The sequence below is a fragment of the Pelodiscus sinensis genome, chromosome 8, assembly GCF_049634645.1.
Source record: "Pelodiscus sinensis isolate JC-2024 chromosome 8, ASM4963464v1, whole genome shotgun sequence".
NCBI lineage: Eukaryota > Metazoa > Chordata > Testudines > Trionychidae > Pelodiscus > Pelodiscus sinensis.
The window spans coordinates 49,893,973-49,912,725 of record NC_134718.1 but is presented as its reverse complement, the minus strand read 5'-3'; the positions used below and the strand labels follow the sequence as shown (position 1 = coordinate 49,912,725).

The window sequence follows — 18,753 nt, the reverse complement described above, 5'->3', positions numbered from 1 at the left end:
TGCTTATGGTCTTTGTATCTGGGTATGCATTTACATATACAAACAGAATCATTACGATAGATGAATTTTCTATTTTTTTAGTTTCAAAATATAACTAATTCGTAAATGTAATATTTGTACCACGTTTACAGTAACTCTTGAAGGCATTATATGGTAAGCTTTATGTTTATTGCTTATAGTACTTCAATTTTTTCATTGTACAGTATTATACATTTTTAGAGAAATTTATAAAAAAAATCCCAAACCTCCAGAGATTCTTTGCTTCCTTTTGTGTAATGCTTTCACATGACACAGATACTATGCCTATATATAGATATTTTACTTATAAATGTTGTTTGTTAAATAGCTAAAGGATATTGTCAGGGAATTTGAATTGATAAAATACTTTCTCCTGATTGTTATATGCTACTGCACTGACACTTGGTGTTTTGCTTTTCATTACCTGGCAGTAAATTCCATTCTTTTATTCCATATAATGGCACATGTAGGTCCTAATGTGATGAGACTTCAGGTCCATGGTTTGGTGCTCACTTTTCTCTCCCACCCAGTCTTTTCTTTTCTCTCTGATGCTCTTTCATCTCCTCCACCCATTCCCTATGCCCCTCCCAAAGGGCAAAAAACCCAAGACAAAACAGAAAGTTGGTACTGACTTACTTTATTTTGACTTCTGTTGAATGTGTATATCAGATACATATAACTAGGAGTTTACCAGTTGAGAGTCTCTGCTGAGATGGTGATTGAATATGTTGTGGCAATAAATTGAGAGAATTATAGCCAGGTTGATATAAATTAAAACCAATACTTTCCATGAGATGTTTAAGCTGCAGTAACAGCTGACTATAGGATTATTGTCCAAGTGTTATTTTCTGGTTTTGCTATGCAGTACTTCTTCAGTTTCTGGATGGTCTCAAAGTGTAAACTGCTTTATGGTAATTTAGTTACAAGGTGAGCAAAGCTCAGGCACATCAGCTGTAATGTTTATTAGCTTTAGCCTCTCCCTCCCACACCCAGCATCCCCTGAGCTGAGGGTGGGAAAGAGGTGGTGGTGGGGGAGGGGGTTTCCCTGCGAGAAGAACCAAAGAGCTGAGGTTGGGAAGGAGGACTCTCTCTCCCCAGTAGCTGCAGCACTGGAGTTAGGAAAATCGCCTATTTCTTCGGCGATCTGTCCCAAAGTCTCCCCACTTCCTCTTCTCACCCCACTTTGTGTCTCTCCACTTTACCCCACTACCCTCTCCCACTTTCCCCTCCATCACTTCCTGAAAATTCCAATAATTTAGCCATGTGGTGATGAGGCTCAGGCTTCCATAAATCTGTGATTTATTGTTTATTGCCCATGTCCTGTCCGTGACACTTAATAAGAATATATGTGCCAAAAGATTAGCTTTCCTCATGAAAAAATGTGATTCCTACTGTATATTGTGAATAACCTTAAGATAGCAAAGAATTGCAATAGACAATAGCATCCCTTCCTCATCACTAGGTGGATATCACAGTCCAGTGCTACATATGCAATTTCTATCTCATGCTGAAGTCTGAAACCTGATTGACAGAAGTTAAAGACATTCTAATTCCCATTAAAGTGGCATCATAACTGTCTCACTGAGCTTTCCTAAACAAGATTGCATTTGGGTTAACAATTAGCAAGACTGTTAATATCAATGAATGGCTTCTCGAGCAGAGGCTAATAAGAATGAGAAAATACAGTGATTCAAATCATGGCTCATGCTTAGACAATGAAAACAGGGATAGCATCTGCCCATTTTTCTACTTCATGAGTCTCATAATCTGTTTTGGAAACTTTAAGCACTAATCCTTTATGCACCAAGTCTAAATCTTGTGCTAGTTGGACCTGCCTGGTTCTGCACTGAGAGGAAGGGAGAAAGCATGACTCTTTTTAATGTAGCTAAAACTTATGTGAATAGTAAAATTCTCTAAAAGGTACTGAATGAATTCAGAGGAATTGGTATGGTTCAGCTGCACCAGAGATGGGAAAAATGTTGCAGAACCCAACAGCTGTGCTTTATGGGGCGTACATCTGCTCTAATGGACAGACATTTGTGGAAAGAGTGGTTCAGCTGAGATACAAGAAGGTATATCCATTAAATCCCATTATTTAGCTCTATCATCCTTCATAAGAAGACATCATAGCCACAGAGGGGAAAGTAGTGGTATCTACAAAGGCTGTTCATAGTCCATATTCTTGGGCCTTATGCTTACTTATCTGTGAATTTCAGATGCTCATCAATTAATTAAACTTTTATTTTTTTAAAAAATATAAAATAAACTAAATTAAGAGCGTTAAAGGTCTGTGTTCACTGTGGAGACAGTACTGTTACAGCCATAACCCCGTAGTATAGATATAGCCTACACCAACAGAAGAGTTTTCCATTGGTATGGGATAACCAAATGAAATAACTACACCAGTAAAGCATTATTCCATAAACACAACTGTGTCTAAATGGGGGTTAGGTCAGCATTACTATGTCACGGGGATGGTTTTTTTGTTTTTTATGTTCTTGACCAATGCTGCAATGTCCATCTGAATTTTAAATGTAGACCAAGCTTAACACTGCATAACTCAGCACTCAAAATGCTGTGTTTAAGGCTGTCTGTGCAACTTTTATTCTTTCAGAATTTATACTTCGTTCATAATAATTGAAATGGTCTTAAGTCGCATGATCACATACTAATATTTTTCTCACTGGATCCCTGTCTCTTTCAGTGTATAGGTAGTTATCCAAAATTGCTTCTCAACCTCACTCAGTGTGTAGCACCAGGGATTCGAATCATAAGGTTAGAAGGTCTTATTTATCTTTATAACGTCTCTGTTTCTTGATAACATCTCGGTTTTTCAAAACCAGCCAATGGGAGCTTCAAGAGCAGCACGCAGCCGGCTGCTTCTGGGAGTGGCGAGTCCAGGGCCATGCATACAATCAGCCTGCCTGAGTGCCCTACTGTGCCCTGGGACTTCTAGCAGAGGGAAATGTTTGGTGAGCCAGATATGGCCCACTGGCCATATTTTGCCCACCCATGCTCTACTATGATTTCATGCGTAAATACAGTAGACAATATACCAATGTAAGGAACAATTCTAAATTTGGTATGCCAGTTCAATAATATATATGTTTTATATATGCTTTTATATGGTCAGTATATCTGATCTAGAGAAGAATGGATTTGTGATTTTATAAACAAAACATCTATTTTCCTTAGAAGTAAAATAAAGAAAAAATATAGTTTAATAAAATAAAAGAGCCTGACAACCAAATTGGCAGCTTTGCACGTGACATACTAGAGAATTCTTTGTCTGCCAACACAACTGACTGAGGATTTTGCCAAAGAGCCAGAGGCCACTACTTATTGGAAATACATTTTTATAGCTTGGCATTTTGGGTCTTTTGATTATCACCCAAAGAGGATTAGTAGTATAATATGATGGGACAACAGGAGCTCACATTGTTCCCTTCCATTATTTTTTTAGCAAAATTGATGTATTACAAAGAACTTTTTTGTTAAATTTGTTCAAAAATACTTTAGAAATTGGGTATTTTTTATGTATACCATATACATTGGAACTCAGTTGGTACTTTGTATAGAGAGTGTAGGCTTATGGGAAGGCCATAATGGAGAATGGCTTTACTGCTATACTTCTTTCAGTTGTCCTTTTTTCTTTTGAAATTTAATTCCTTTAGTCACTGGTATTAGTTCCTGGGAGGGTATAATAAATGTGGAAGAGCTTAAGATTTGACATTTCACTCCCAACTTCCCCTAGCCAAGAAACAAGAATGCACTTTGTGTTTTCACATCATCTGAAATTACAGGTTTGGCTTAACAAAAAAAGTTGGAATTACTTAGACCATTGTGAATATTAGCAACATGTTAGGGGAAAAAATCAAAGGAGACTGTTTTTATTGGATATAAAACTTGAAAATAGTTCTAGATTTCAAAAGAGCAATTTTGTAACCTAGGTTATGATTGATGGGCATAGGCTTCTATATGAAAATCTTGAAGACTGGAGTTGTGTGAAAAATTGAGTTGTTCTAGAAAGTAAGTTTAAATAGAGCTTCTGAAGACATAATGGCTGTGTCTACACTGGGCCACTTATTCCGGAAAAGCAGCCGCTTTTCCGGAATAAGCTGCAAGCTGTCTACACTGCCCGCTTGCTTTTCCGGAAAAGCAACGACGATCTACTGTACAAAATCAGCTGCTATTCCGGAAAAACTATTCTGCTCCCACTCGGGCATAAGTCCTTATTCCGGAACACTGTTCCGGAAAAGGGCCAGTGTAGACAGCCCAGTAATCTTTTCTGGAAAAAAGCCCCGATTGCAAAAATGGTGATCGGGGCTCTTTTCTGGAAAAGCGTGTCTACATTGGCCACAGATGCTTTTCCAGAAAAAGGGATTTTCCAGAAAAGCAGCCTGCCAATGTAGACGCTCCTTTTCTGGAAAAACTGAAAATGGAATAGTATTCCGTTTTAAGCATTTCCGGAAAAAGGTGCCAGTGTAGACGTAGCCAATGAGTGAAACCAAACTTTTTCCCAATGATTATACACTTTTGGAAATGCAAAATTTTAACTTAACTTTGTTCTACATTTTACACTCTGAGAAGGCTAATTAGGTAGAGAATCTTTCTGTGTTCAAAAATCTTTATTTGATGTGGATTATAGTCTCATTCAACAATGGAAAGACATGTTATAGCTTTATTAACAAAATATATGTACCTGAAATACACATTGTTTTATTCTGCTGATCTGTGATTTCTGCTGTGGATGTCAATTGTACAGTGTTTATTTCTTTTTTGATATTGTGGGATTTCTAGAAAAAAGAGGTTTTATTTGTAGTTTGTTTATTATTCTTTGGCATGGAAAGCAATGTTTTCACAAGAATCGGATATTAGTACAGGACATCTCCATAGCTGTCTTGTCCATAGGATGGTTTGGGGCAACTGCCTCAAGCTCCATGTTTTGGGGTGCCTGGAGTGGCCTGGGAGAATTACCAGAGGTCCTGATGTCAACATCAGGGGCTGGCCCCACCCACATACTCACCAGCAACTAGGGCGGAGTGGGGACAGAGCAGGGGAAAGAAGAGGTGGAGCAGGGGTAGGGCCGGTGTGTGGCTTGGGAGAAGGGATATGAAGAGGTGGGGTAGCGTCTGGGGCAGAGCTGGGGGTGAGGGGGAATGTTCCAGTCCTAGCACTGCCATAGGGACATCCTGGGGTACCTCCACTGTGCCCATGATGTGATAATACAATATTCGTTAACACTGTGGAGCACTCGGGAGAAGAGTATTGTAGAAAAGCCCGTGAGGAAATTGTTAATACTGTCTTCAGAGGAAGGTTTGAATAGTGTGCAGTTAATAAGGCCTTTGGTCACACAATGAAAAGTGCGGAGCAAAGATATTGAAAAACTGCTCATTTATTGAGCACTGTCCATTCTGTATGTTACAAGAGGAAGGGGTTGTGTAGAAAAAAAAGTGGACTAAACTGAAGGGCTGAAACATCTGAATGTGGATTAGGCTTGGAATTACTTTGTCAAAGTTGCAGAAGCCATCTGAAGGATTCATCTCAAGCCGGGGGGGGAAGGAGCGGAATCATAGGAAAGTGGTACAGGCCAAGCTGGATGAACGAGTATCACAAAGATATTATTAAGAGAATGTAGATAACATACAAAGAATGGAAGTGTCCATCGATGAGCGAGAAAAGCTATTTGATGGAGGTCAGGAAGCATAGGGAAAAAGTGGGAATGTGTATTATTATTATTATATGCTAAAGCATCTTTTATCATAGATTTTTAAATTCTTTTGTAAGGTCCATCTCTGCTAGGTTTTTGTACAATGTTTGTTTTTCAAGTAGATACTATGACAAATAATAACAAAGAATAATATAAAGAATGAAGTGCTGAGGATGAGGTGAGGTTTAAAGATATTATAGGCATGTCCCAAAACTTAATGAATATTTCACCTCAGATTTTAATGAGGATAATGATGAGCTTAGAGGTAGTAGCAGGATGGTTAATGAAATCAGGAGATGGAAGAAGACATTACCCCATCCAAGGTGGCAGTCAAAATCAAACAGCTTAATGGAGCCCAACTGGTTGGGCCTGGATAATCACCATCCAAGAATGCTAAAGGGAATAATTTTGCAAACCTGTAGCAAGGGATCTTAATGAATTAATAAATGTGGGGGTATTATCCAATGAATGCAAAACTGTAACTATAGTACCTATTTCTAAAGGGTGGACATGAACTGGGAAACCATAGGCCTGTTAGTTTAACCTCAGTTGTATGCAAGAGCGTGAAACCAATTTTGAAAGAAAAAGTAGTTCAGCACATAGAGGTAAATGATAATTGAGATAGAATACAATATGGTGTTACAAAAGGTGGATTGTGCCAGACCAACATGATCTCTGTCTTTGTCTAAAAAAAATCATTAATCTTCTCAAAGGCAATGCAGAAGATCTAATCCACCTGGATTTCAGTGAGGCATTTAATACAGTTCTATATGGGAAATTAATTAAATTGGAGAAGATGGAATTAATATGAGAACTAAAAGGTGGAAAAGGAACTGATTAAAGGGGAGTCTACAGCAGGTCAGACTGGAAGTTGAACTCTCAGGCTGGATACACATTAATAGAGGAATTCCTCAGGGATCTATCTTTAACATTTTCATTTGTGACCTTGACAAAGTGGGAGTGTGCTGATGAAATTTGCAGATGGCAATGCCTCACAACTTTGTGCCAATGTGGAAGAGGACTGGAATATCATACAAAATATTTTGATGACCATGAAAACTAAGTAATAGATATTAAATGAAATTTAATAGTGCAAAGTGCAAGGCCATGCATTTAGGGACTAGCAAAAGAATTTTTGCTATAAGCAGGAAGGAAGGAACAGAGGAGAAAAATGATATGGATATGCTAGTTGGCCACAGGATAACTATGAGTTGCTTATGTGCTTCATCCATGGAAAAAGCTAATGCAATCCTTCGATGTGTCAGGAGTGTTATTTTCAGTAGAGATGGGGAAGTATTATTACCATTATTCAAGGTACTGGTGGGACCTCATTTGGAATACTGTGCTGTTTTGGTCTCCCTTATTTAAAAAAGATGAACTCAAACTGGAACAGGTGCAGAGAAGGCTACTAGGATGACAGAGAAAAGAGGAATCTATGGCTGAGAGGGAATATGAGTGCTTGCTTTTAATTTATTAGAGGGATATCACCAGGGAGGGAGATAAGGCCAACTAGCATAAGAATAAATGGATATAAACTGTACAGGCTTGAAATTAGTTGTGAGATTTTAACTAACAGAGAAATGAGGTTCTGGGACGGCCTCCCAAGGGAAACAATGAGAGCAAAACTCCTAAATAGTTTAATGACTGAGGTTGATACATTTAAGGAGGGGATGGTATGAGATCACTTACAATGGCATATGACTGATCAGTGACTGCTAGTAGCAAATATCCCTAATAGTTATTGGAGATGAGACATTAGATGGGGAGGGCTCTGAGTTATTACAGAGAATTCTTTTTCAGATGCCTGGCTGTTGGGTCATGCCAACATGCTCAGGTTCTGACCATCGTATTAGGGTAGAATTTTTTTCCCCCAATTCAGATTTAGGGGTGTTTCTTCCTTCTTCTTCATTGTGGGACATGGTTTCACTTGCTTGAATGAAGCGATGGACAGACTCTAATTTCGAAGTATTTAAATTAAGGCTGTCAAGCAATTTAAAAAAATCAATCACATGATTAAAAATTAATGTAAATTAATCAAATGATAAAGTTAATTGCAATTAATTGTGCTATAAAATAATAATAGCAATAATTTATTTAAATATTTTGGGTGTTTTCTACTTTTTCAAATATTTGATTTTAAATACCACACTGAAAACAAAGTACATAGTGCTCACTTTATATTTATTTATTACAAATACTTGCACTGTAAAAACCCAAGAAATAGTATCTTTCAGTACACCTAACACAAGTATTGCAGTGCAATCTCTTTATCATGAAAAATAAACTTACAATTTAGAATTATGTACAAAAAATAACTACATTAAAAAAACATGTTAAAACCATAGAGCCTAGAAAGTCACTCAGTGTATGTCTACACTTCATTCCTCTCTTGAGAGAGGAATGCAAATGCAGACACCCGAAATTGCAAATGAAGCGGGGATTTACATATCCCATGCTTCATTTGCATAATCGCATTATGGCTCTATTTCATGGAGTAAGGGTTATTTCGAGTGAAGGGTTCTATCTTGAAATAACCCTGTTTTCTCTCTCGAAATAGCGCTATTGCGAAATAGCGTCCTAATGTGATTATGCAAATGAAGCATGGGATATTTAAATCCCCGCTTCATTTGCAATTTTGGGTGTCTGCATTTACATTCCTCTTTCTCAAGAGAGGAATGAAATGTAGACATTCCCTCAGTCCTCCTACTTGTACAGCCTATTGCTCAGACAAGTTTGATTACATTTACAGGAGAGAATACTGCCTGCTTTTTGTTTACAATGTTATCTCAAAGCGAGAACTGACATTCATTTGGCAATATTATAGTTGGTGTTGCAAGATATTTACATGCCAGATAAAAACTTTAGTGTATGTCCCTTCATGCTTCAACCACTATTTCAAGGATATGCATACACACTATTGACAGATTCTGCTTGAGACTAAGCCAAAGCGGTGCACTCTGACACATGTTCATTTTCATCATCTCAGTCAGATGCCACCAGCGGAAGATGGATTTTCCTTTTTGGTGGTTTGTGTTCTGTAATTTCTATATCACAATGTTGTGCTCTTAAAACTTCTTAAAGTGTGCTACAAACTTTGATATTTTAGATTTTGGAAGGCACTTAAGAGACTTAAACTTTGGGTCAAGTGTATTTTTAGGAATCTCACATTGATACCTTCTTTACATTTTATCAAATGTGCAGTGAAAGTGAGACTGAAATAAATGGTAGAATGCAGAAAACATACAATTCTCCCTCGAGTACATTCATAAATTTAATTAACACATTATTTTCTTAACAAGCCTTATCAGCATGGAAGCATGTCCTCTGTAATAGTGACCGAAGCATGATAAGCACATACATGTTTAGCATATCTGGCACGTAAATAACCTTTTAGTACCAGCTAGAAAAGTGCCATATTGAATGCCCATTCTTACTCTTAGTTAACATTGTAAATGAGAAGTAGGCAGCATTATTTCCCATAAATATAAACAGACTTATTTGTTTTAGCAATTGACTGAACAAAAAGTAGGACAGAGCAGACTTGTAAGTGTTAAATATTACATTTTGGTTTTGAGTGCAGATTTATGACAAAAATCTACATTTGTAAGTTGCACTTTCACATTAAAGCGATTGCACTACAGTATCGGCATGAAGTGAATAGAAACATCTTATAAAATAATTTTTACCGTGCAAATATCTGTAATCATAAATAATAATAAAAAGTGAGCACTGTAGACTTTGTAATCTGTGTTGTAATTGTAATACAAATATTTGAAAATGTAGAAAAGCATCCAAAATATTAAATACATTTAAATTGATATTTTATTTTTTAATAGTGCAATTTAAAACTGTGATAACTTACATGATTAATTTTAAAAAGCATCATGATTAAACTGAGTAATCAACAGCCCTACTTTAAATCCTGGTTTGAGGACTTCAGTAACTCACTTACGTGTTTATTAGAAGAGTGGGAGGGTGAAGTTCTGCAGCCTAGATGATCATGATGGTCCCTTTTGGCCTTAAGGTATAGAACAGGGGTTTCAAACTCTTGGGGCATAGCCAGTCACAGTCAGGGCGATTGCACAGTCTGGGCCAAGACTCCTGGCAGGCTCAGGGCCTGTCTGTTGCTGGCCCCCCAGTCTCTGCCCCTTCTCACCATTGCACACACTAGCCCCATGGCGCACTGATTCCCAAGCATGTGGCTTTGGGAATCACTGGAGTGGGGAGGCTGGCAGCAGTAACAGTTGTTGTCCTACTGTAGTCTCCGCAGTGGAGTGAGTCTGCCCATCCAGTGTGCTCTGATTCCCCTGTGGCTCTTGCGCCAATGGGAATGTGATGAGGCTGCAACTACTGCTTCTGCAGCACCATCCCTCCCTGGTTATCCCCAACTGCTTGAGGGATGGGTGCTACTGGGGGGAGAAGGTGGCATAATGGTGAGAAGGGAGGAGTTTGGGGGCCAGTAAAGGATAGGCCCCAGAGTCCCAGGCCGGCTTGTGCAATTGGTCCTGGTGGGACTGGCCCAGAGACTGGAAGTTTGAGATCCCTGGTATAGAGTCTGAAATTAAAGAATACAAGAGGACTTTATTCAGGTTGCACAGGCAATGTTAATTCTGGCATTTTCTAACTTCTGCACTTGTAGCCCTAATACCATTCTTTAAATGTGCTGCTATTATTTAATTATGTTTTTGGAGGGAATAATATATATACACAATCCCCTCCCCTACCCCTTGCTCCCCAGTACTCTGCATTGTATGTGTATACACTAACAGAAACATCAGTTCTGAAAAGCAAATACTGACACACATTTTACAGTAGAACGGGGGTTAAATTCTGGTTTGGGCCATGGTTATAGAGCTACTATATCAAACACAGGAAAAGTGCCTTTGACTCTTTAATGAGTAGTTGCAAATTTTAAATTATGTCTAATCTGAAATACCGCAACTCTGGAAACATAAGTGCTTCCTAATGTTCAGCTGAGGCATTTGTTCATCGCTGACTCAATGAAATATTCCATCTTCAAATATTTCTTCTCTTGTTAAGTGGATACAGAAGGTAAGCAAATTCTTTGAAGATTTCTTGGGAGACTTTCATTTGGCTTTTGTTCATCTTGATACTTGTTTATTTGAATCTGAAATTGAGGAGACATTATTGGAGATGTGATTTTTTTTAATATAGTGAAAACAAACTGTTTGTGTTTCAGAGCTTGTGTCATGGATGGCTAAACATACTTGCCCTCCGATCTGCATATAACAGTCTTCAGAAGTTCAAGAGCTAGGACATGTCTGCTGGGAGTTAGGGTTGGAGCTCATTGCTTCATCCCCACTCCTGTTGAAACACCTACAGGTGTGCCCCATGGGTCTGTAGCCCTCAGACTTATTTTCCTACTGGATAGAACATAAGAATGGCCGCACTGGGTCAGACCAAAGGTCCATCTAGCTCAGTAGCCTGTCTGCCGACAGTGGCCAACACTAGTTGCCCCAGACGGGGTGAACCGAAGACAATAATCAAGCAATTTGTCTCGTGCCATCCATCTCCAGCCTCTGATGAACAGAGGCCAGGGACATCATTTCTATCCCCTGGCTAATAGCCTTTTATGGACCTAACCTCCATGAAATTATCTAGCTTCTCTTTAAACTCTGTTATAGTCCTAGCCTTCACAGCCTCCTCTGGCAAGGAGTTCCACAGGTTGACTACGCGCTGTGTGAAGAAGAACTTTCTTGTATTAGTTTTAAACCTGCTACCCATTAATTTCATTTGGTGTCCTCTAGTTCTTCTATTATGGGAACTAATAAATAACTTTTCTTTATCTGCCCTCTCCACACCACTCATGATTTTATAGACCTCTATCATATCCCCCCTCAGTCTCCTCTTTTCTAAACTGAAAAGTCCCAGTCGCGTTAGCCTCTCTTCATATGGGACCTGTTCCAAACCCCTTATCATTTTAGTTGCCCTTTTCTGAACTCTTTCCAATGCCAAATATCTTTTTTGAGGTGAGGAGACCACATCTGTACACAGTATTCAAGATGTGGGCTTACCATAGTTTTATACCGGGCATACCACAGTTTTATACAGTAAGATAGGATGTTAGGAATTATTAAGAAAGGGAAAGAAAATAAGACACAGACTATTTGCCTTTTTGACCATGCTACACAGTATGTGGAAGTTTTCAGAGAACTATTCACGGTAACTCCAAGATCTCTTTCCTGATTTGTCGTAGCCAAATTAGCCCCCATCATATACTGTACGTTTAGTTGGGGTTATTTTTTCCAACGTGCATTACTTTACGCTTAGCCACATTAAATTTAATTTGCCATTTTGTTGCCCAATCACTCAGTTTGGTGAGATCTTTTTGAAGTTCTTCACAGTCTGCTTCTGTCTTGACTGTCTTAAAAGAAGTTCCTACTCCATGACTCCACTGCAAGGCAGAGATTCTGAGCCTCCTCAGAATGGAGAAGGGGGATTCCTTCTTGAGCTGCACTTTAATGGTAAAGCTGCATGTGGCATGTGAGCCACAGTTTGGCCGTGCCTGGCTTACACTAGCACATTTGGCCACCTTTGTTACAGAAAAGCAGGCCTGGCACTGTGAGTATTGCATTTAAGAAACAATGGTGATTTAACATAGTTGTGATCAGGGAGATTGCATAACTATTACTAATATTACTCCTGATTCAGGATAGTACTAGCAGAGTTCTTGGATTCTTCCATTTTGGTCAGTTAATAAAGGCATCATTCCAATCCCTGTGCATTTTCTCTTGTGAATGCATACATAAAGTTACGGAGATGTCTTACTTTCTGGATAAGTATGAGTAAATGCCTTTGGGAACTGACATCATTCCACTCTCAACTTTTGTCTTCTATCATGGAATCCCTGAAGAAATCTATATTCAGGTATTGCTCCTTAACAGCTGGGAAGGGATCAGTAATCTCTCTCTCTTATAACCAAGTATATAGGGATTTACTCTCTTGAGCTAAATCAACAGATGAAATATCCTGAATGAATTTTTAACTGTAATTAGTTTCTTCTCTTCCTGATATTCCTTAAAATCCATGGTAAAATCTGAGTGATGGATAGTGTCTGTTGGGTAAGGTACAATCTTTTGATCTTTGTTATTTTTTGAGATTAGAAGCATATAATCCCATTGTATGAAACCCCTCTTAGCCATAGAAGCCCTGAGTATGATATTAATTAAGAATGTACAAAAAACGTAATTTATCCTTGTTCAACAAAACAAACAGGGCTGTATGATGAGTATCATTTGGATGCTGAGGAGAAGAGTGACAGAAGGGAGACAGAAACGAAAAGGAAATGGAAAATAAGTAAGGCAATTATTCAAACACTTGGGGAGAAGATTGACTAATGATAGCTCAAAAGACAGATGATCTGGGATGGGTTGTGGACTAGAGCAGAGAGAACTTAGAAGGTAAACTTTAGATACCTGTCTATCATTTTTAGATTTAGTAAGAATGTCTCAGATTTGGTCATCATGGATCTCTGCGTATGGATGGGGTAGTGTGGAACTCCTAAGTAAAAATCAATTTTCATATTTTGTGTAAAATGTATTTGACGTGTTTTCATGAATGCACCAAAATTTTAAATGCCAGTATCTGAAAATGCAGTTTCCTTTAGTATGTGTAGTACTTGCTATTTCTTTTCGTTGTGGTCACATTCTTCAGTTCCTCTTGGATCCATCACAGTTCTTGTATTGCTGGGTGGCATGTATAGCTGAAAGAATCTCACTGACCTAAAGACAGTGACCTTTACACACCAATATAGACCTTGGCGCAGTCATCTAAATCTCTCTGAACTCAAGCTCAACTAATGCAATGTGCTCACTTCTTGAAGACCACTCAAAAGCTTCAGCTACTGTAAGGACTTGAGGACAGAAAGTGGTCCTAGTCTACAGTACACTGACCATCAGTTCACTTCAGAGTGCAATTCAAAATGTTGGTGGCTGTCTATCAGTAAAACTCTTCCACTTGTGCTTCTCCAGGCACCCTGGCAGAACGGAGGAGGAGAAATCATCCAGACTTGGATGCAAAGAGATGCAGAAAGTAAACAAATAACCCTTTGCTCAATTTGTTAAGGTCTGAAAAGGTTCCAAATCTTCTGATGACTCATATGGGCATTGCTATGCTGCTGATGTTTCAGAGGTTTTTCAGTTTTAATTTTTAAAACGTGAAAGACATAAGTTCCAGTTCATTCAGTGAAGCAGGGTTCTTGTGGAAAAAGCAGTATGTGATCATGTAATGAAGACTTCATCATGTGGAAAGATGAACTAAGTTTGAAGAGCTAACCTTAATTCTGGCACTTACCAGTTTAAGGGCTTGGCTTTGCAATCTTAATGTTTGTATATATTAAACAACAGATATTGTGGCACTCTCAGATATAGGCTCTGGTAGTGCCTCCTAGGTCCTGTACTTCCTGGTGGATTTTAAGATGCCTCAGAGGCTTTCAGTGACCCTCCCACTGCTTCTTAGTTCCTTTAGAGGCAAGGGTTCCCCACTTATTGAGTCATTTTCATCATCAGCCAGGCACTAGGTTGGAGGGGATACCCCCTTCCAATGTCCAAAAAGCCCCCATTTCTCAGGTGGTGGACCACCAGGTGTGGGGAGGGTTGGGGGAACCTGGTCCCTCCCACTTACTCTGGGTTCCAGCCAACGGCCCTAGTAGCGGCTCTTACTGCCACCATACAGAGCCTTTCTCTGGGCTATTTCCCCAACCACTCCTGCAATACCTTCTCTCTCGCATCTTGGGAGAAACCCTGCCTGCCCTCTGCCTCCTTGTCTGAGGAGAAGTCTTTTATAATGGACCAGCAAACCCTAACTGGCAGAAGTGTCCCATTAGCCTGCTTCTGCAAGCTGGCTCTTAATGAATCCCAGGTGCCTGCTTCTCTTAGTTGCTAAGGAGCAGTCTCTGGCAGCCTACTCAGGGAACAGAAACCCACTCACCCAACTGCCAGTATACCTGGCTTCCACTTAACTCCTGCAGCCTACTGTCTTTGGTCGACCACAATATGTATATTAATACTGAATAGATTTGCATGTGGATAAATTGACTTACCGCTAAGAACCTGATCCAACTTATATTTAAATCTGTGGATTGGGACCTATGATTATTCTTTGGCGTTGTTTCCTTTTCTGGAATATTATGTACTTTTTCTATGGTCTCTATTATTTGGTAACTTTTCTTTCATTTTAATTTTAGCATGTCACATGTGTCAAGTGGCCTCAACTGGGATGTTTCTATAAAGTGCATTTTATAACTTCTGTGTATACTTAGTTGGTGTTTTTGACATGTTTAAGAACAAGCTGTTCATAAGTAATAGAAGCAAAATCACAGGGGGTGTGCTTGTTGTGGAAATTTGAGTAGCTTTATAACCTTGAAGAGTTCCAAAGAGGCTTGATGAATGTTCTCATGGAATAAGTGAATTTAAAAACTTTGTATATGCAGTGGTTGTATCCAAACATGCATGAAGAGAAAGGTGAAACCGGTCACTGATCTTTGGAGTATAAGATGAAAATTATATCCCTTCCCCCATCCCATCTCTTGCTCCATTTTTAACTGGTTGAACTTTCCACCCTATCATCATTCCCCACTCTTAGGGTACGTCTAGACTACCGCGTTTTGTCGACGGAAGTTTTGTCGACAGATACTGTCGACAAAACTTCCGTCGACAAAGAGCGTCCAGACACATTGAGTTCTGTCGACAAAGCAAGCTGCTTTGTCGACAGAACTCCGTAGTCTGGACGCAGTGTTACAGGCAATAACACCTTCTGTCGACAGAGTTCTGTCGACAGAAGGTGTTATGCCTCGTAAAATGAGGTATACCAGCGTCGACAAAACTGCTGAGTTCTGTCGACGTTATGTCGACAGAACTCAGCGGTAGTGTAGATGCTGGTATAGTTTTGTAGACAAAAGTCCACTTTTGTCGACAAAACTAGGTAGTCTAGACACACCCTTACTCATCCTCTATGCATCCTCTTTCCTGCTTCCCACATGTCTTTCTTCCCTTTCTAGTTAATTTTTCCAGTGGAGCTGCTTCCTTGCTTTGAGTCAGAAAGTTCTCAGCCATTCACTATCAACAGAAAATGATGGGATAATGCAGAACTATGCACTTCTTTAGTCAAATCTTAATCTTCTTAACTTGTATTTTTGTGTTGCAGCTTGGGCTACTCAAGTACTCTGATTTAACAGAAAATCAGTATTCTTGGGTTCCTAGACTTGAAAACTTAGTCTTCAGTGTGTGATCTCTTGGCAACTCTAAGAGCTTTTCTTGAGCTGACGTCTTAAAATTGGAATGGAATCAAGTGTTGTGGAGAACAGGTTTTGGAGATTCACATTCAACTCCAGGAAAACATTGATCAATATGGGAATACAACTGAGATAAATGAGTTAATATTTGGTCTGTGAGAGCATTGTTATCATTTTCACTTGTTTATTTTTAACAGCCTGATAATCCCCCAATCTTCTTTCATATCTAGTATGTTTGTATTCTTACCTTGAAGTACTAGATTCAGCATATTTATTTTGCCAAATAGATATAGCAGAAAAGGTAATATAATCAGAAAGTAAGCATTGCCCATCTAGTCCCACTATTTTCTCTGGTTATGGCTGATGCTCCATCATAAACATAAAAGTTGTATCTACTTTGACAAATCTCACATTGCACAGAACTTAGGCCATGTTGTATGTGTGTGCGGATTAATCAAGCTGCAATGCAAGACACTGACTTGTTTGTCAGTTGGTTCTGGATATTTTCTGAAAGGTCATCAATTCATCAAAAATGGTATATTTGATGTAGGACATTTTTTTCAATGTCCTGTTGGCTATTCCTAAATCAGAATTTCATAGATTTATGGCTGCTCGAAGTAAAAGTCTTGCTAGTGAAGTGTGCTTGTTTGCATCTTTGCTGGCCATAACATTGGGTGCTTATAAGGCTTTTTGGGGAATAGTTGCTTAATTAATCATGATTTCTTTTGCTGCTTTAATTCTTTTTGATTCATAAGGAAAAAAATCTTGGCTCCTATTTCTGAATTCTAGGTGCTTGATTTCTAAAAGTCTCTGTAGTTTTCCTGACTTTATGCTTTCTTGTGCTAACACTTGAAAATATATGACATATTAAGTCTGTGGACTTTCTGCAGTATTATTGTGACCAAAATCCCAATATAATTGTGCTTTTATTGTCTAATTTTCTTAATTTTTTATTAACAATATCAAAATTATCTTAATCCAAAAGCATGTTACATATAGGCTTAGCAGTTGGTAAAAATCATTCCATCATAAAGACAAGACACATCTGAGTCTCCCTCAGCCCAGTTTCCTCTATCTGCTAGCACTGGTGCCTCTTTTGGAAGCACTGGAAACTTCTCTTCGCCCTCTGCTCCAGCAGGGTGTGTTCAGCCAAGAAACTTCCTGCTTAACAACCAAGTAAAAGAAGCAGTGACAGATAAAAAGACCACTTTTAAAAAGTGGAAATCAAATCCTAATGAGGGAAAACAGAAAGGAGCATAAACATTGTCAAATTTAGTGTAAAAATATAATAAGAAAAGCCAAAAAGAAGTTTGAAGAACAGCTAGCCAAATCTCAAAAAGAAATAGTAAAACGTTTTTTTAAGTACATCAGAAGCAGGAAGCGGGCTGTACAATAAGTGGGGCCCTAGAATGATCGAGATACTAAAGTAGCACGCAAAGATGATAAAATCATTGCAGAGAAGCTAAATGAAGTCTTTGCTTCCGTCTTCACAGCTGAGGATATTGGAGTGATCCCCAAACCTAAACCATTCTTTTTAGGTGACAAATCTGAGGAATTGTCCTAGATTGAGGTGTCATTAGAGGAGATTTTGGAACAGATTAATAAACTTGACAGTAACAAGGCATGGGGACCAGATGGCATTCACCCAAGAGTTCTGAAAGAGCTCAAATGTGAAATTGCATAACTATTAACTGTGATTTGTAACCTATTCTTTAAATCAGCTCCTGTACCTAATGACTGTAAGATAGCTAATGTAATGCCAATATTTAAAAAGGGCTCTGGAGGTGATCCTGGCAATTACAGATTGGTAAATCTAACATCAGTATCGGGCAGATTAGTTGAAACTATAGTTAATAATAGAATTGTCAGACACATAGATGAACATAATTTGTTGAGGGAAAGTCAACATGGTTTCTGTAAAGGAAAATCATGCCTTACTAATCTAGTAGGCTACGTCTATATTGGCAAGATTTTGCGCAAATACTTATAACGCAAGAGTTTTGGCCATTTTAGCCATCGGGCTTTCTTGCGCAAGAAATTCATGTTGCCTGTCTACACTGGCCTCTTGTGCAAGAACAGTTGCGCAAGAGGGCTTTATCCTGAGTGGGAGCATCATAGTTCTTGCGCAAGAAGCACTGATTTCACACATTAGAATGTCAGCGTTCTTGCGCAAGAACTCTCCGCCAGTGTAGACAGGCAGCATGTTTTTGCGCAAAAGCGGCCACTTTGGTGCAAGATTGCACCAATGTAGACATAGCCTAAATGTGTTACACAATAAGCAGTATGTGTACCAATGTAGACACAGCCCTAGAGTTCTTTGAGAGGTTCAACAAAAATGTGGACAAGGGGGATCCAGTGGTTATAGTATACTTAGATTTCCAGAAAGCCTTTGACAAGGTCCCTCACCTGAGACCAGTCTTATTCAACTTATTTATAAATGATCTAAAGAAAGGGGTAAACAGTGAAGTGGCAAAATTTGCAGATGATACCAAACTGCTCAAGATAGTTAAGACCAAAGCAGACTGTAAAGACCTTCAAAAAAGATCTCACCAAACTAAGTGACTGGACAACAAAATGTCAAATGAATTTTAATGTTGATAAATGTAAAGTAATGCACATTGGAAAAAATAATCCCAATTATACATACAATACGATAGGTACTAATTTGGCTACAACTACTCAAGAGAGAGATCTTGGAGTTATTGTGGATAGTTTTCTGAAAACATCTACTCGTGTACATTGACAGTCAAAAAAGCAAATAGAATGTTAGGAA

At 38.7% G+C, this 18,753-nt stretch overlaps 1 protein-coding gene across 8 annotated transcripts in view; it reads left to right on the top strand.

Moving 5' to 3' along the window:
• The window catches only part of MGMT (O-6-methylguanine-DNA methyltransferase), a 325,802-nt gene that overhangs the window by 29,829 nt on the left and 277,220 nt on the right, over positions 1 to 18,753 (top strand). The gene's annotated exons all lie outside the window — the stretch shown is intronic.